Source organism: Plecotus auritus (assembly GCF_963455305.1).
Source record: "Plecotus auritus genome assembly, chromosome: 1".
Lineage (NCBI taxonomy): Eukaryota > Metazoa > Chordata > Mammalia > Chiroptera > Vespertilionidae > Plecotus > Plecotus auritus.
The window spans coordinates 154809931-154830516 of record NC_137770.1 but is presented as its reverse complement, the minus strand read 5'-3'; the positions used below and the strand labels follow the sequence as shown (position 1 = coordinate 154830516).

The following is a 20586-nucleotide window of genomic DNA, read 5'->3' as shown; positions in this document are numbered from 1 at the left end:
AACCTTGACATTATTGGCATTTGGGATCAGGTAATTATTTGCTGTGGGGCACTGTCCTGTGGGTTGTAGGAGAGTTAGCAATATCCTGACCTCTACCCTCAAAATGCCACAGGAGTCCCTCCAGTGAGAACCAAAACTGCCTCTGTCTCCAGACATGGCCAAATATCCTCTGGAAGCACCATTCCTTCCCCATTAAGAACCTCTGCTGTATATTGATGTCTAATTGTGTGAATCGCTATTGGCCATAAGAGAAAATATTGAAGTCAATACATCATGGTTGCTGTAAGTTTAGCCAAGACATCTCATAGACAGGGAGCTATAACTTTATGGAATTTATACTGTTATTGACTCACAGGCTTCTTTTCCTAAGAAAAGGATGAAAGGCATTGTGTGTGCTCACCCCAGGGTTGCCTTTCTGAGTCACAGTGGAGCATCTGCTGTCTGGATGCCAGGTCCACCCCTAACCTTCCCTGAGCAGAGACAACCTGGAGCAGTTGCTCTAATTTGCACACCTGGGGGTTAGTTATAATGACTAACCATTTTACCATGAAAATAACGGGGAAATTGAATGTCTTTAGTCTACTGCTGGTTTACCTAATGGGAGGATGCCAACCTGTTGACCTCTGGATTTGCAAGGAAGTGAATGTGATAGGTGTACTGAGTTTAAGCAATCCTCGACTTTTCAAGGCCTTCATTTTCCTGTTTATAAAACAGTTTGGTGGCCTTAAATTCTCTGACTTTTCTCATTTCAAAAGATTTTAGCATGTCTCCATAGTTTAGCAGTTCCTTCGAGATTGGTAAGATATAACTACAAAGAACTGGAATATATCAGGACATGGAAAGTGCAATGCTTTTTGATGATGGTCTACTCAGGCTTACATTATAGATCAACCCCCTAGATAATCCATTAGATAAGATTTGCATTCTCACAAGATACAATACTTTTTGAAGTGGACCGTTCTTACTTAACATTTTAGCACTTGTCATGATTGTGGGAGTGTACTCTTCTTCTCTAATCATTTTATTCTCTTGACTTCTATGATCTACATTTGCCTGGTTTTCCTACTACACCATAGGCCCCTTTCTCCTAAGTTCCTTGACTGGATCCTTCTTTCTACAAAACCTATAAATATTTCAGGGTTTGCAGGACTCTGCCCTCAGACCTCCTCTCCTTATATCTACTCCTCCTGTGTGATCTCATCCAGTCCCATGGTTTCAAATTCAATCCATATATCAGTGATTTACTTCCCCAGCCTAGACCACTCACTGAGGTCTGTCCTCATTTATTCAATTCCTACGTGACATCTTCATCTAAATTCCTAGCGGGCATCTCCAACATAACAAGCTCAAGGTGCAACTGTTAACTTTTCATATTCACTACTATCTTCTAGCCCACTCTCACTCCAGTGTTCTCCCAAATCTACAAGTCCCTTTTTTTTCTTCACATTCATATTGAGCTCTCCAAGATATAATACTAATCCAGCTACTGCTGGCCTTCTACACTCTTATACCCCAGTGCAAACCTCTAGTACCTCTTCTCTGGGTCAAGGCCATAGTCTTTGAAACTGTTGCTCTGTCAACAGAGTATTTCTAAAGCTTTAAATCTTTTGTACTTCCCATTATACTTGGAATGAAATCCAACCCTTACTAAAATCTGCAAGGCCTTCAAAACCTATCCCTTCTCTCCCTTCCTCTCACTCACAACACAATTGTCACACTGACCTTACTTCTGGCACACAACACATCTGGTTTTGATCACAAGGCCTTTTTGCCTGCTGTTCCTCATGTTTGTGACACTCATTCCCCAAATCCTTGTAAGGTGCCCTCCTCTCATCATTAAGATCTCAACTCCAGTGGGCCCTCCTCAAAAGGCCTTGCCACCTGTTAAAGCAGCTCTCACCTCCATCCAAGTGGCACATTCACCTCTTTTATCTTATTCACAGTATGTATTCCTGAAATTATCTTTTTATTTGGTCCCATGTCTATTGTCCACTCTCATGTAGAATACATGCCCCTTGCTAGAAGTGATTATATTTTTTTCAGTGCTATATACCTGTAGCCTACAACGGTGCCTGACACATAGAAAGTTTAAATAAATACTTGTGGGCTGACTATCTATAAAGTTAAATGCTGTCTAATAAGCCAACTGATTGGCTCTATCACATGACTACCTACCTACTGCCAGAGTACATTTGCCCATTTTGAGACCTGAAGATAATCCTGAATTGCCCTTAGTCATTTTAAGACCTATATATTAATTAATCAGGTAAACTCCTGTTTCCAGATAGCTTGCTTCAAATGCTCGTGTGTCATGCAATTCTGCTTTCATAATTTTGCTTACTTCTAAGACCCAGTGATGTCGGTACTCTTATGCAATTTGATCAAGGATGAGTCATCATGAATGAATCGAACTAGCACCAAAAGAAAATATGGATATAGATACTTTGAGAGCAAAGAGATCAACCTAAGACTACCTTCAGACAATGTTTAGATGGTGATTAAAAATGTAAACCCTCCCCCCAACATCAAATATTTTGGACCACTAGAAAATATGAAATTTCCTTTAAGAGCAGCCTTTAAATTGAAGCTCGTTTTTTACATTTATATCAATGTTATTATGTCTTTAGTTATTTTGTTATTAAAAACATCATCAGCATTATTGTTGTTAAAAGAAATTTTGAACTGGGAAAACAAAGAAAGCATGTTGCAGAGTTGCCAATATTGACCGGAAATATAAAAATAAGATGGTAGCTAAATTATAACTAATTAAAGACTAGCCATCAGAATTAGGATGCCCTGTTGGTGAGGCATGTTCAATTTCAAGAAGAAAAGAAAGTGTGAACTGGGGGGAAAAATCACATAATCTTCCTTGCATCTTTCCTCAGTTTGGCAAGTAAATGAAATTCACACCAATTGAGATCAAGGATGCCTGTAGGCTGACACAATAAAGGAAGGTTTTATAATCCCATATGACACTTTGACAGAATTACAATCATTTCAGTACTAGAAGGAAAGGGAATTTTTGATGAGTTCCTTACAAGGGATATCTTTTAACCATAGGGAAAATAACTTCTCTAAAATATGAAAGTGGGCATGTTAAAATGCTTTCTTTTTTTATCCACATGCTTATATTTTAATTGGCAAATAATTATGTTAGCTTAGATCTACAATATGCTCTTCCTCTTTTATCCCCATACCATATAATCAAAACATTTTAAAAGTCACAGATTCAAAAAAGTCTAACTTATTGAAAATAATTTATATTACTATCAGAGAAACAAATTTTTCTCTACTGTCTTGAGCATGGTAATAAAGGCAATTGTTTTTTAAATGATTTTTAAATGTCACAGAAGATTCATCTGGCTGGTCTAATACTCAAATAGGCATGAGACAGATTAGCAAAAAAAATAATAACCAAATTTAATGTATACATATGCATGGGAATCCTGCATACATGAAAGAGTCAGACACCCCACATGCAGGAAAGGTTCAGAGATAGAAAAGGGGATGGAGGTACTAGTATATAAGACATCTGTGCTAGAGATGAGGTAATGCACCTTGGGGGCTTCAAAGGGTCACTGCAGGATTATAAGAAGAGCAGATGACTATATTCTATATATATAAAAGCCTAAGCAACTGTTATGATCGAATGACCAGAACAACTGGAATGACTGGTCAACCAGTCACTATGATGCACACTGATCACCAGGGGGCAGACACTCAATGCAGGGGCTGCCCCTGGTGGTCAGTGCACTACCACAGCCAACCTCCCATGGCCCCTCCTCCCTGCCAGCTGGCCCCTCCGATAGGCCCCAATCAGGGGGCCAGAGTGCCAACCTCCCGGGGTCCCTCCTCCCGGCTGGCTGGCCCCCCAATAGGCCAGGCCAAGGGTCCACACCCATGCACAAATTTGTGCACCAGGACTCTAGTTTAGTACATAAAAGTTTTCCCTGCGATACAAGTGGGTTGGAAAAGTTATTTCTGATAATTTTCTATGGGCAAGACCTCTAATTCAAATTCTTTTAGGCAGATAAGGGTGGGGGCGTAGAAGTTTTTCCTGGGTACATGTTTAAATTTGTGTTTAGCTCAAACCAGTCTGCATACTGCAGAGGCACAAGTTGGGGTAACTTGTTCTAAAATCCCCACATTACAAAAGGGTTTTATTTCTTCCATGTAAAAGATTCATCTCTGGATGACTTGTAAGGAGCTCTCCTGTGTTTTTAAGTGTTCAGTTGGAGATTATGACTGAACCTAGATGACAGAAAGGAGGAAATTTAAAGTTCACATTTTAGAAGGCATAACCAATTGAAGAGCTCTCAGAAATAAAAATAAAGCACCTCCAAAATCATTACACATGTCAATAGGAAAGTAAGTTAACATTTTAAAAACTTGATAGATCATTTTAAAAAACAAAAATATAATATAAAAAAAGGATATTGGTAGTTCATCAAAAGCCAGGAAACAGAGAAAACAGACCCTCTCTTTCTCAGAAACTGGTAACAAAAATCCCATTTTTCATAATATGTCCATAGAATTTTTAATACTCCAGCCTCCAACACATAAGCCAGACAATAACATTGCATATCTATAATAATAAAAGGGTAATGTGCTAATTAGACCAGACATCCTTCCGGATGAAGCCGAGGCCGGAGGGAAGCCTGGGTCCTGGGTGCCTGCCGGCAGCCAGAGTGAAGCCCGGGTCCCGGGTGCCAGAGGGAAGCCAGTGCAGCAGCCAGGGGAAGGAAGGCCTACTCATGCATGAATTTCATGCATCAGGCCTCTAGTATGAAATAAGTTTTCACATATCAAAACTCTTTGGCTCAGTGTTCAGTAATCTCCTTACATTTTTTAAAAATTTATCTTTGACCCCCTCAACTCCACATGCACCCCCTTCCCCAAGGCTAAATTTTGTTCTTGGCCAGAGATTACTTTTCACTGTTTTATTAAAGCATATTTTTCAATATTTACCATTAACTACTTTATAATTAAAAGTCCAAAATCCTAGTTACCTTTATTAATTTGTTACATAAAATTGTGGGTTCAGATAGTCAGTATAAATCACTATAGCACTGTTCTATGAAACCAAACACACCTCACACAATTGTCAAAAACTCTGATAGAGAATCTGATGACCAGGATTGAATTTGAGTCCCATTACATAACCATCATTTCCTCAGCAGTAAAATAACGCATCTATCAGTTTGCCTGATAGAGTTACTATAATAATCAGGTGGACTGAGCTATATAGAAACTCTCTGAGAAGCAAAAATAGCTATACATAAAGCTAGGAGAAATAGTGATATCTAACAGTGATATTGGATTTACATTTATAAGCAACAGATGATTAGAAAGTTCTTCCATGGAGTCCATAAAAGATTGATCTTCTGGCATGTCCTCATTTGTGGTGATGGCTCATTATCTCTGCCACGTGACTTGTTCTTTTGAAACCAGCTACAGTTAATATAGTCCAAATATGATTTGCTCTGTATCTTAAAAACAAAATTCATTCTTCATTCATTAGAAAAATTCTATTTGAACATCATGAGAAACCATGTGGAAGGAAATAAGAAGGTAGTTAGCTGATTTTCCTCGCTGGCCAATGGATATAAGCATGGATAGAAATTCTATTACTACTAGCACTTAAGAGCAATTTTGATCAATGATATTTTTCTATTAGTATTCAAAAGATGCAGATTAGAATTCACAAAAGTTTTATAGTATATGCACTTTCTATTTTGAAATTTTAATTGGCAAAGGAATCATTTAAAAAACAATTCCTTCAAGGTTTTGCTTTTTTTATTGAGACAGGTCAAGTTCTCTTCCCTGTTTTTATTTTAAGCCCAGGTGGTTACCATACTGAATGTCACAGATCAAAGTGGTCCGTGGAGTCTGGTAAAACACTAGAAAAGAAGATCTATTGTTGGAACTTTCCTTGTTCCTGCAGTGTTTGGATTTTTGTTTGTTTGTTTGTTTGTTTGTTGCTTTGATTACCATGCCCAAAGTTCATACCTAAATCTCATAACTCAAATGCTTTAATTATGTGTGCCATAACTAATCAATGTCAGTGAGATGGTCCCATAATTTAATAAAGCAGAGAAAGCCTGGATGTCTACAGATAAGGATAAATCATGGGGGCATGTGAATCAGTTTTTATCAGAGACTCAGTGGGACCATAATGTATTCTTTTACTCTGTACCAAAGGTTGTAGCAGGAAGCTATTTTATAGATTTCTTGGTAATCTGAGCTGATGTTATACTTGTTACAGGACTTTTCCAATAAAATAAAAACACAGCAGGATAAAAAAAAGATACAAATGGTGATTTTATAACAGTCAATAAAAGTATGGTTCTATAGTAATGGCAAATTTGTTCATGAATCGTGAAGTATCAGTGGCTCAGTTGGTGTGGTAATAAAATAATTTGTGTCCTGCCACTGGAACTTTTTTTACTGTGTTAGCATGTACCTTTAATTTACTGTGGGGTTTTTTTTCTTCCCTTTGAGAGAGGAGTCACCAAAGGCAATGAAACTTATTAAGAAAATAATGTGTCTTAGTCAAACACAGACACCTAATCAAAACAGCCTCTTAAATGGCTTTTTAAACTACTTTATAAACCATTACCTTTATTCAAGAAAGAAAATTTCAGCCCATTATGTGAAAAATAAATTTATATTTAGTTCTTTCATGTAAATGAGAATGAACCATTTTATGTATAAAATAGTTAACCTCATGCCTCCCAAATTAAGAGCTTTCATTACCTTTTAAGTCACATGTTAAATGCAAAAATAATGAATCACCATTTTATGTGAGCATTTAAATGAAAGCAAGAAAATGCAAAGACAAAGGAACCAGGGTCATTTGGGGGAAGAGGGCAGAAATAATATGATATTCTATTTGATCCATCGAAGTATGTTCTATCCAAAAGGTTTATTCCCAACCCTCTCCAAAGGGAATGCTATTATACAGGTCTCTGTGAGTGTCTTTGTGGATATTAATTTGCTAGGAAAACTTGCTTCTCCCTGACCTTACCCCAGGGCTCCCAATTATTACAAATAATTAAAATAATGGAAGAATCCTGTTTCCTAGTGAGGCTATACTGTCAAATTTATAAATTGTGATTATTCTCCCTCAGTGACCATATGCATTTATTTAAATTATGACTTTGTATTTGCTGTTAAAGACAGAGAGAGAAGATAATTGTTAACTCTAGAATATGGAAAATGAAATCTAGGAGCAGAAGCCCCTTATAAATGCTTTCTTGCCTGAAAACCAATCCAATTTTCTTTTAATTTCTAAGATTTTAAATGAACAAATCTGAGAGCCATATTTGAAAAGATGGGTGCTATCTTGTCCGTAATAGGAACCAAGAGAACACTAGCAAATTTGAACTAAAGACACCTCTATTCTGTCTACTCTTTTGCCCTGACATCCTACCCATGAGTCTAAAATGTCTTACCAATCATTTTTATGTGATGGAAAAGCTTTAAAGTGCCCAGTAGCATAGATCATGAGGATGTTGCCATAAAACTCCACTACACTGTGTGGTGCTAATCAATATCACAGTCCTGTTCAGTTGTTCTGCTTAGTTCGCCTTCCTTCATGTTGGTCTGTCTCCCTCCTCCTCTGGGCTGGTTGCAGAGTGAGGTGCACCTCTCAGACCAGCCAGACTAAGGGGACAGGACAGGAGCTATATCAACGCTCCTGCAGTCCAGCTGGCAGCATTTGCAGGACCCTCAGAAGTGGAGTAGGAGCAGCTCTGCTGACTGTGTTTGCACAATTAACACAATGTTAAATGTGCAAACAGAGCTGGAGTGCAGACAACATGCTGCTGCAAACGCAATCATGGTCCCACAAGAACTGAGTGGTGCCTTGCTCAAGGCAGCTGTTGGGTTAGTTTTCCCACCCTCCACTCACTTAATTTTGAAAAAACAGCTGTATGGAAGGCTCATCATATTCCTGCTGAAGATTGTGGCTGAAACCTGGGTGTCACTAGGAAGTCTCCTCCAAGAAGCCAACCAAAGTTAGGCCACCAAAGACTATGCCCTGCAGCTCTTGTTGTATCCTCCTCACACCGAGGGAAAGGGCCAGAGCAGCAGGTTTCCCATAAATACCAGTGAACTTGTCATCCTGGGTTAGTGAACTAGATTGCCCTCTATACCAACTCCCCAGATTTCTTTAGCCTGAATATTTAAAGATTTTTTTTAATTTAAATTTTTAAAAAGTATTTAAATAATTATTTAAATACTAGAGGCCTGATGCACGAAGATTCGTGCAAGAATGGGCCTTCCTTCCCCTGACTGCCAGCACTGCCTTTGCTCCAGCCCGGAGCCAACTTTCCACCTTCCCACACTGCCCAGAGGCCCAGGGCTGCTGGGGGGCACTTGACGCCTGCATATGCAAATTAACCCACCATCTTTGTTGGGTTAATTTGCATACTCACTCCTGATTGGCTGGTGGGCATCATGAAGGTACGGTCAATTTGCATCTTTCTATTTTATTAGTGTAGATTCCCATTGATTCTAAGGAAGCCTGACTAACTTCTTTTCAGAATAATGAATTATTGGAATCTTTATATTGCTTTTGTGTTTTGTATGACAGTGGCCAAGAGCTCCCTTCAAGTCTATGAACTAAATTATGGCAACAGAGCCAAATTTTCTGAGCTCCTTTCCAGATAGTGTTATTATCTAGCTGTGTGACCTTAACATCTCTTAGTCTCATGTAATCTGAAGAGGAAGAATTTAAGTAGTACCTACTCCATAGGGTGATTAAAAAGATGTATAGAGGCAAAATAGTTAGCATAGCATGAAGCAGCATACAGTAAGCACTCAATAAATGTTAGCTATTGATTCTGATTTTGGGCATTACAGCAATCCATAACCTAATCTGACAAGGACAGGAGCAGTTATTTGCAGTCCAGTGACAGCCATCCAGTTAGTCACAGTTATGGGCTTATTATTAGCCCCTTCATCTGCCTGAATATCATCATCTTGGGGGATCTTGTTCAGTCTTAAGGGGATACAATTTAGTCCAGTGGAGTGATACAGTCAATCTTCTTTTCATTAAATGAGACAGAAAAATGTGATGGTGAGTACTGGGCCTTGGGTTGTAAGAGGCCCTGAGATTCTAGCTTTGGCTTAACCACTGGGAAGAATGTGTGGCAAGTAACTCATTTATGAACAGGGATAGCAGTAATCCTACTTATCTTATAGGTTTAGTTTAGTAAACAAAAATGTAATGCACAATTATATTAACTGTAGGATACTGGACAAAGATAAAGGACTGTTACCTTCTTCAGTAGCATACTGCCTGCCCACCACTCATTTGCCTGCTTCCTCCCTGCTTTTGAAACTGTCCTCAACACCCAATGACTTGAGATAGTCTTCATTGCCAGCACCACTTTTGGAAACTCTACTAAATCATAGTACAAATGATTACATGAGATCACATTTGTAAAACAACTAATAAATAATAGGACAGCATCTTCAGATACTGGATCCCTTCCCTAATTCTCTTGTCCACCTACACCTTGGGAGGAACAATGGTATAGAATCTGGGGCACACAGATTTTGAGAAGACAGGGGCAATGCCAAGGATTAGATTATCATAGCATGTAGTGTTGACTGGGTGGTCTTGGTTAAAAAAAATAACAAAGAAATCTGGAGATAATATGAGAAGCTGAAGAGTACCATTGAGGTCTCTAAATTGACTCCTGGATTCAATTCCAAGGAGGGGAGTGAAGGAGTGGTTTCCCCACAAACCTACAAACAATCCCCAGATACCAGCATGGTATGCAAGAATTCAACTATACCAGTGGTTGGCAAACCACGGCTCGCGAGCCACATGTGGCTTGCGAGCCGCGGTTTGCCGCTCTGTTGACTAATGAGTTTGCCAACCACTGACTAGACTAAATATTACCGTGTAGTTGGAAGCTGTGAGGATTAGGCAATTGTGGCATATTGTGTGCAGAGAGGTAAAGGGTAGTGGTCAGCAAAGTCATTAGTCAACAGAGTGGCAAACCACAGCTCACGAGCCACGGTTTGCCGACCACTGAACTATACCCTCACACTATCTACCCTGAAATAGACTCAATTTCTACAGGTTAAGGGTTTTAGTCCTACAAGACTGTCCCTTCCTCCCCAACACACCCACACATGCACAGGTCAGACTTTGATTGTAAGTCCAAGCTCTTACCTGTGCTTCTGGCTATAAATTGAGGATTCCTATAATCCTCTACTTGGGTTCTGTGAGCCACTCTGGCAATTAACTTGCCAGAGTGGCTCACAGAACTCACTAAAACTCATTTACTGACTAGATTACCATTTATTACAAAGGATATTAAAGGATACAAATCAGCAGCCAGATGAAGAAATACATAAGTACATAAGACAGGTCCCAAACAAAGGAGTTTCTGTCCTCAGGGATCTTGGGGCCCCAGACAGCGGCACATGGAAGTGTTTTGGTTCCCCAACACAGAATCCCCCCAAACCCCCTTCTTTTGAGTTTTATGGAGGTTTCATTACATAGGTATGATTTGATAAACTCATTGGCCACTGATGATTGTTTCAACCTCCAGCCCCTCTCCCCTCCTTGGAGGTGGGGGTGAGGAGATGGGACTGAAAGGTCCAACCCTCTAATGACATGATTGGTTCTCCTGGCACCCAGACCCCAGTTCTTAGGTACTTTCCAAAACTCACTTCATTAACATAACAAACTACCTTGATTACTTTCAACACTTAGGAAATTTCAAGCTGTGAGCCAGGAATTGTGGACAAAGAGCAATATACATGAGAAATATATCTTGGTCATCTGAATGAATAAATAACAAATCACACAATATAAATCTCTTTATCCAAAGTAGCCTTGTTAATCCTGAGTTCAGTCATCATTTAATCTGTACTTAAGTAATCTTTCTTCTTCTTTTTTTTTTTTAACTAGTTATAATTTATTGAGAGCCTACCATAAACCATGTGCCAGAAGACTCTTTGCATATCATGTTTCCCACCCTCACAACCACACTTGGGATTATATATTGTCCCTGGTCTATAGAAGAGGAAACAAGGCTTAGAGAGGTTCGATAGGCCTCAAGCTCACAGAGGGGTTGAATGGCAGAGCCTGTCTGTATTCAAACCATGGGCACAGAAACCCAACCTCTTCCCCTATTCCACAGTCTTCACTGTGGGACAGAGGGTGATGGGCCCAAGTCACCGTGACGAGCAACCACTGCCAAACTACAATAAAATAAGCAGAAATAAAATTTTATGAAAGCCAGTTGGGAGGGGGGGAAATGCGCGAAAATTTTAAAACTATCATTTAAAACCCTACTGGATGGCGCTAGCCAGTTTGGCTGAGCAGATAGAGCATCGGCCTGTGGACTGAAGGGTCCTGGGTTTGATTCCAGTCAAGAGCACATGACTGGGTTGTGGGCTCAACCCCCTGTAGGTGGAGTGCTGGAGGCAGCTGATCAATGATTCTCTCTCATCATTGATGTTTCTCTCTCTCTCTCTCTCTCTCTCTCTCTCTCTCTCTCTCTCTCCCCCTTCCTCTCTGAAATCAATAAAAATATATTTTTTAAATAATAATATTTAAAAAATAAACCCCGCTGTATGTAAAACAAAATGTTCTTCCTGGTAACAGATTAATAAAATAATTAAGCCATGTTAAACAGGTAATGTTTTTGTCAATTAAGTGTGGGTAAAGCACTCTAGCACAGATTGCAATTCCTGCTCAGAGACTATAAACATTTGCATTTTATGAGTTTTTAAAAGCATTTCTTATTTCAAATTCAAGACCTTAATGTCACATACAACTGCATTTGACAAAAAGTTATTCCTGTGCTATTTGGAAAGAAAACCCAAATACTGGGTTTTGGCAGAGGTTTTGAGCAGTGTGAGGTCAATCTGTAAAAATAGCCAAATAGATCTAGCTTGAAATATTAATCATTTATGTAACCCTATTTAATATATTTTACCCCAAGTTAAAATGCACTGAAATCTCACTTGGAATTTAACAACAATCTATACTCAACCATCAAATATTTAGTGTCTGTTTAGGAAAAGTAATTGGAAGAACGCAAAGCTACTATTTATTCTGTTTGATTAATGTTTACCAAGTGGAAGTTTTGGAACAAAATACATCAGTGTTCACACTCACTGATGGTCCTTCTACTTATCAGTACCTTATCTCCTGATACTGCTTTCCATAATCCCTTGAAAATGGAGCACAATGATTATTTTCTTGAATTAATTTTTAATTTCTGTAAAGAATTTGCATTGCCCCTGGACAACAGATGTATCACCTTTTCAAAATCCACTCTAGATTAACATATCCACTTCTCACTACATTTGCCTTTTCACAGCCACTAAGGACAGTCAGCTATAACAGAGAGCAGCATTCCTCCTTTCCTGGTGCCTCTCATTGTGTTACTTCAGGTGAATGCTATACTCTCTAGGGGCAGCCAAGCACCTTGCACATGCTATAGGTTCTGGGTTTGATGACTGAATTAATGAGCCTCCTTATATGATAATGGAATCCATCCTGCCGATAGAACGGGTGGTTTCAATGGTTAAACAAGGCATAGTCTAGGCATGACACCTGATCTGCCATGACCAGACATCCTATGATGACCAGAAAAGTTAAGAATAACTTGTGTGAGTTAACTGAATGTATTTCCAGAAGCAAGTGTTAGCATTTTCTTTACAATACCCTTGATTATCTAGGCTTGAGCAAGGTGACGGCAGTAGTGAGGTTTGGGGACAAACTAAAAGATAAAAAAGCAAGGCCCTTTCTGTCCTGACAAAGAAATGATACTTCTCTTCTTCAATTTTGGGTGTTGATATTAATCTTATTTTGATTCTTCTAAAAGGAAAAGCTAAAGTCTTAACTGTACTGCACAATTGATTCCTTCCTCATAAATCTTCTTGTACTATGACAGGCATGTGTTTTGCCTTTTCTCTGCATTTTAATTAAATGTTGTCTAAGAGGAACAATATTTTCTGACCCAGTTGTTGTCCGTTGGGAAGACTAAACAGCCTTAGGTTGATCTTTTTTTCTTTTTTAATGGGACTCTGTACCTGGTTCATGCTTTCCTCCAGACAGTTGTTGTTATTGTTTTCATGGGAAGCATTGCAGGATGAATATATTAAAGTGAGTATAGCTCTCTCAAAAAAAGATACAATATTTCTTTACTTTTGGGAACCTGAAACAAGAGAGCTCCTGGTCCAAAAAATTTTCTAAGCCATGCCCCTGCCATCCTAGAAAGGAAATTCTCAGTGGCTACCCAAACAGGTCTGATGAAAGAGAGATAGATTGTATATCAGAGATCGGTAAGGACTCCTCAGCATTTTGCAAATGTGTTTTCAGTTCTCAGTTAATTATCTTTTGAATAATGTTTGAGTTGCTGGAAATTGTTCACCAATTAGCATGTACCTTGAAATGCGAATCAGTTTTTTGGAACATGTTTAAGCCATCTAGAGTGTCCTACATCTTATATAATCCTTGTTTTTAAAGCACAAAACCACACTATCTATATGAAAAAGAGAATGGGGGATGCTAGGGAGAAAAAGTGAACAAAAAAAAAAAAAAGTGAACAAAGCACAGAGAGCCCCTGGAAAGGACCTGTGTGCTGTCTGGGAAAAGAGAGAGTGAATTCTAAAGGAAGTGAAAACTAAAAGCACTAGTGTATATTTCAAGAACAGCCAAGGCATTTGCAAATGACTAGTTATATTTGTTTAAACCCACATCTCATTAGCAGTATTCTTCACTTGTTGGTCAGATAGTTGCTCTAAATATCATTTTAAGAATAGTAAAAAGATGAAGATAAGGGTGTGTTTTTTCTTTTAAAGCAAGCATGATACTTGATCTTTAAAGAGCCAGTAACATTATATGTCAATCTATTAAGTCAAAGCAACCTAGAATTAATGTATTGATATATTCAGTAAATGAAAATTTGAGCTCCTCTCACTTTTGTTCCAAGCCAAGGACTATGATGGCTGACTTAGGGCTGCAGAGACATCCAGCCTCACCGTTTAAGTTTACAACCATAGTAAGTCACCTCATCTCTGTATAAAAAAAAAAAAAAGTTATCTTCCTTTTATTCTGAGTGAAAACAAATCAAAAACAAAGATATAAACACCTGGATAGTAATCGTGACACGTTTTTACCCCGCTGCCATCTCTCTAGGATTCTTGACTCCTGTGAATGTTTCTAGCTCAGCAGTTTCTATATAAGTGGCTCACAGTGGCCCCATGAAATTGACTTAATGGCTGTGTCTTTTGGGATATGTATAAGAGATATTAATTTTTATATAGATGTAGAAAGCTCAGAAAGATGTATAATTTTTAGTTTAATCCTAAAATGCACAGCTCTACTTAAAACGGTTTGTCCTGACTAATAGAACTATTTCTCAACCCCTGTTTTACACTGCTTTGAAAACATGTTCAATCTCAGCACTAACTTTTGTGAATTTTTCTTGGGTGTACTGTTGCTTTTACCAGAAGTCCAATCCTTAGCTCAATTATCGACTGTAATTTCCCTAAGGGTAGTTTCTTTTTGTATTACTGAAAAATCAATGTTTCTGTTTCTGAATATGAATCGAAAAGTGACTCTAATTAGCCACCACTAGCAGGGATGATAATAACTACATTGTTAAGTGCTTACATTTATATAGGATATTATTTGTATCAAAGGAGGGTAGAGTCCGTCTCCTGTTTGACAGGGTGATAAACAAACCCAGTCACAGTGGACTCAAGCTCCTAGGGTGAAATGTAGTAGCTACTAAATAGTCCACAGCGGTACAAGATTGAAGGGTAAAGAACAAAAACAGTTTCTTTATTTATTGCCTTATGGAATGTATATCCACTGCTGGTGGTCCCTCTCAGACTGCCAGAAAGAAATACCAATTTGCTTGTAACAGGATTCACCTGTAGTCGCTTGTGTTTCCACATTGGACGCAGTGTTAGGAAAGTGTGTTCAAATGAGACAGTCACAGGCCGAGCCGGATGAACCGGCTCCCTAACTCCATTTCTTCCACTTATGAGCTTATCAACTTAGGCCAAGAATACAACCTCTGTGAGCAGCATTGTCCCTGTGGGGTAAATGCAAGATGAGATGATGACTGTCTTGGCGGGATGTTATGAGTATTAAGTGATGTACAATATTTGGGTTGTCTGGTAGGTATTTTAATACTCCACATGTGATCATTCCTGAGGGAGGAAAGTAAGGAATTGGCATTCAGGACTGAGAGTAGGGCTGTATTGTCTGGTTATTGTCTTTTCCATTGTATTGGCTGGTTATTGTCTACAAGTTTTTTTCTCTTGCCAATTTGCCCCTTTCCTGGTCTCTTGGCTAGAGAACAGATCTTTGCTCTGACAATTTTTGGAAAAAAAATTCTGAAGCATTTGCCTTGATTTCTACCTTTATAAGCATCTTATACAAAACATAAGTTGATCTTTTTATAATTACAAATAATGCTGTATTGTCTATCATAACTGCAGATGCTGTCAGGGATTAGTTCCCACTATAAGTTGAATCCAAAAAGTTATTTCAGACAAAAAATAGTTTCCTGCAGTAGTTAAATCTGTTTGCTTGCATTTTCCTATGCCACTTGTGTTTTTTTATGCAGCCACTCATTTTAACATTAATAGAGGATTTTATACCTCCTTCCCAATCCTTCCCACATTGTTTCTAAACCACTCCACTATGTATTAATATTGAACTAAACTCCTAGCTGGCTTTATAAATCCTCATCAGCAAAATCACAGAACACCTTGATTGCTTTATAAAAACAACAACAGGGTGCAATCTTAAAGGTTGCTTTATGCTTTACAATAACTTTGTCAAATAGAAAATATTTTCTATTTAATCCAATTCATTTTTATGGGGCACTACAATAAACCAGGCACTGAGCTGTTAGGGACACGAAGATGAATACGATCTTCCCCCAAGTTGTCTGCAGAGGACTGAGGAGGAGGTCACACACACTAAGGCCAGGTAAAGACAGCATGACTAATGCTGGCCAGGGTTGGGAGAAGGGGGTTGGGAGAGCCTCAGAGTAGAGGTGACCTTTAATCTGGATCTAGAAATATGAGGAGGATTTTATTTTGTTTCAGAGGAGTAAAGGGCTAGAGAAAAAAAAATGCATGCATGAGCACAGGGACAGCAAAACATCCAGAGAAGCTCAGGGCTTGGCCCAGTGCCTGCTGGTCCGGAGATTCTTAGCAGGTCTTTGCAGAGGTATTGATTAAGGTTGCATGGTGAATAGGAGTGGGTAGGACACAGTTAAAGAATGTCGTAAAACATTTCTTCTTTGTCTTTTTCTGCTTTATTAAGCACCTTTTCTGGGTTCTCTCTTTTCACCTGCCTCGTAGGTGTAATATGTGCACATTGCAAACTGCACAAAGTGAGAATTTACTCTCTTAGGAAAGCAGACTATAAGCAGGTTTTATCTCTTTTTTTTCTAAGTTGTAAGAACTGAACTGGTTAAATTATTTTGTCACTTCTAAATGTGGAATATAGTTGAGTTCTGGAGGAGAAAAGAATTGATTGCCATAACAAGGTCTACTGCTAAACTGAACATATGTTGCTCATAATGTCACTTTCTAAATCAATGAAATTATCATTATAGAACATGTCGACAAATTAGACATGTAAAGTGCCGGCTGTATGTGGGAGAGAGGTAATTTGGCTCCATAAAAAGAAAATTAAACAATAAAATATCATTGACAGATGTAGTTAGCTAAAGGTTTTGAGGTTTAAATACCAATTTGTGGGGGGAAATTATGCAGACAAACTGAGAGTACTAGATAAAAATACCAGTCTTCACGGGAGAGGAAAATTCAGTCTTTTGACCAGATGTTCTAAAACCTTCACTGTGGCCTTTTTTAACAGATGGGTATGCTGACAGTTCCTAACTTTTTCAAATCCAAATAAAGTAGGTTAGTGATGATAAAAGAATAAAGCCAATTAAATATGTAGTTCATGTCTCTCATTTGAAAGAGTAGATTAGGTTAGATTAGGAAGGCTGGGTTCTTCCTCACAGGGCTTCTTTAAGCAGAATTTGTCTGGTGTTTCTCTCCTTAGAATGCAACATGCCAAAAAGCCACATGTTCCTACATATTTGTAGTTGTGGTTACTTATTCCTAACAATAGCAGCACCGTGACATTATATGAAAGTCTTAAAGATAAGTTTAAAAATTAAGCAGCACAGTTATTGATGGCAAGCTGATCGTTATTACTATGAAAGCTGTATATTTCTACTTGGATAGTAAAACAAGTGAAAATTAATCTTCTTTTATATTCTAACTACAATGGTTATTCCTAGTGGGTTTCAGATTAATAACATCCATAGCTGGAAAAATAGGTGCACACATACTTTTCTCAATATTAAAGGCTGGGTCAGAGTAATGGAATATAAGCAGTATAAAACATTGGTGATGGCTTTTACAAAATATTCAGCATCACCTATAGATTAAGATGGTAAACATGACATGTACTAAGATTATAGAAATAGTATTAGAATATTTTAACATCAATAAGATTTATTAAGGAACTTCTTCAATCTTTTCCAAGACCTCCACTTTTATTTTTCTTCACTATGCCCACTAATCCTGGGAAGCAATAGTAGATTCGTCATTTTGTCCTCTAGCACTCAGCACAGTAACTTTCACATGGTAATAACTAAATAAACACATGTTGAAGTAACATATAGATGGATAGAGGCAGAGAAGAAATAAGGTTAAAATATTTCCCAAGTGGAAACCATTAATCCTGTTTATAAAATAATTCTGCCTTGCATGTTCCAGGTACTTGGGAGGGTTGTAATTCTGGCCCCCATATAGTTTATTGGCGCTGCCTGAGCAGGACTTCCACCAATCAGTTGTAATGGGAAGTGCCCTCAGTCACTTCCAGGCTGTACTCTCTCGTTGCTGGTGTGATACCCAGCAGAGTGTTCTTCCCTTTCTCGGTGCTCTTGCCAGTTGCTCTGTCAACCCAGGTTAATTAAGCCCAAGCTAACATATGGGTGGACACAGTGCATTAGTGAGAAATAACTGTTTGTCCCTGAGATTATGTTGGGTGGTACAATAGGCAACGATCGAGTGGCCACTAATATTTCCCAAGAAACATTGCTTCTCCTATTAAAATGCCACATGAGCCTGGCCAGTGTGGTGTAGCTGGTTGAGCCTTGTCCCATGCACCAGAAGGAGACCAGTTCAATTCCCAGTGTGGGCACATGTCCAGGTTGCAGGCTGGATCCCCAATAGGGGACATATGTGTAGGAGGCAGCTGATCGATATTTCTGCATCTCTCTCCCTCTCTCTTCCTCTCACTGAAATCAATTTAAAAAAAAAACATTAAAAAAGCCACATCTTTGCCAATATCTTACCCTCACTCCCAATTTCCATCCTATTTCCAAAATAGCAGGTTTGATTGAATGTTAAATACTGCCAGTAGTCCATACCTGAAGATTTTTGTCCCATAGAAAAACTCTTTCCAAAGTGGGTTATATGCTAATGAGATAAGGGTGATTCTGCAGAAGAATACACATACTAGTACACACAGACACACACTACATCCTAAATAACTTTATTCGCTCTCTTCTTTGCCAAAATAGAAAAACATGATGATATAAATAGCGGGATTATCATGGTCATTCTAGGTAGATACTATTTTCTTGAGTTTCCATGACTAATAGAAATTGATGGTTACATTATATTTCACACAATATAATTAATAGCAAAAAATGACAAAATTATACAAGTGAGAAGAAATGAGGATTTAACATACTAGTAAATGACATTGCCATCTGAAAGTTGTGGGTAGAAAACTTCTCCCAGCATCTGTTACAGAAATATGGAAATTGATATTTTTAAATGCAGTGTGAAATGTGAAATAAGAGATAAAATGTGGTTAGTCCATATTTGAGGATTCTTGCTTGTCAAAATAACGTGTCCAAAAAGAAAACCACCTAAAAAGGTTACCCCTCAGAATACTGCCACCAATAGTGCATTTCCATTAAATGGTGTATTTCATATTTCCATGCAATCAATACTACAAACTTAACACCCCAAGACAACCCAAAAAGAACAGAGAAGGAATGTGCCAGTACATATAAGTAACCTCCAGACTGTGTGAAAGAAGGAATGTGCCAGTACATATATGTAACCCCCAGACTGTGTGAAAGAAGGAATGTGCCAGTACATATATGTAACCCCCAGACTGTGTGAAAGAAGGAATGTGCCAGTACATATATGTAACCCCCGGACTGTGTGAAAGAAGCCATATTTCAGCAGGCAGGTCAGGACCAAGGAGTCTATACCCAAAATCTCCATGAAGAGAAAGAACTCATGACAGGGGTCATTTCACCAGCAATGGAAATTAAGAAGGAAACATCCAGCAATGAGGAACATGACGTAGCATAGAATACAGATAACCCTTGAACAGCACAGGGATTAGGGCACCACCCCCCAACATAGTCAAAAATCTGTGTATAATTTCCGTGTCCCCAAAAACTTAGCCACTTATAGTTTACTGTCGACTGGAAGCCTTGCCAATACAGTCAATTAACACTTATTTTGTGATATATGTGCTATATGCTATATTCTTACAATAAAATAAACTAGAGAAAAGAAAATGCTAAGAAAATCATAAGGGAAAATGCATTTATGGTACTATATGTATTTCCTTTTAAATCCTCATAGAAATGAACTCTCACAGTTGGAACCCATGTTGTTCAAGGGCCAACTGTAATTATCTCCTAAATGTTAACTTTAGGACCATTATTTTAATATCAAAAACAGCATCAGAAAACCCTTTTTACAAAGATGGTGCCAAAAGCTAAGAAGGAAGCCCCTGCCCCTCCCAAAGCCGAAGCCAAAGCAAAGGCTTTGAAGGCAAAGAAAGTAGTGTCGAAAGGCGTCCACAGCCACACAAAAAAAGAAGATCCGCAGGTCACCCACCTTCTGACAGCCAAAGACACTAAGGCTCCGGAGGCAGCCTTAATATCCTCAGAAGAGTGCACCCAGGAGAAACAAGCTTGCCCACTATGCCATCATCAAGCTCCCCCTGACTACCGAGTCAGCCATGAAGAAGACAGAAGACAATAATACACTGGTGTTCATTGTGGATGTCAAGGCACAGATCAAACAGGCTGTGAGGAAGCTCTATGACATTGATGTGGCCATTCCTGATCATTGATCATTCCTGATGGTGAGAAGAAGGCATATGTTCGACTAGCTCCTGACTATGATGCTTTGGATGTTGCCAACAAAATTGGAATCATCTAAACTGAGACCAACTGCTTAATTCTAAATATAAAAATTTTACACTGTAAAAACAAAACAAAAAAAACAGCATCAGAGTGAAATCCAGTAACAATTAACCAAAGGATGGAGACCACACTCCTCGGGGAAAAAGAGAGAGCCTAAAGCATGTTTAAGCAACTGTGTCTGTTTGCCCAAGGTGGAGTACATACCTAAGCCTATTTTGCCTGTCGATTTATAAGCCAGCCAGAGAAAGACAAATATCACATGATCTCACTCATATGTGCAATATAATGAACAAAACAAACTGATGAACAAAATACATCCAGAGAC

General features: G+C 38.6%; 1 pseudogene across 1 annotated transcript; it reads left to right on the top strand.

Annotated features, from left to right (window-relative positions):
- Positions 1 to 19806: 19806 nt before the first annotated feature.
- LOC308247610 (large ribosomal subunit protein uL23-like) lies at positions 19807 to 20277 on the top strand (annotated as a pseudogene). Its single transcript has one exon. The product of its transcript is annotated as a large ribosomal subunit protein uL23-like (transcript).
- The last annotated feature ends 309 nt before the right edge of the window (positions 20278 to 20586 follow it).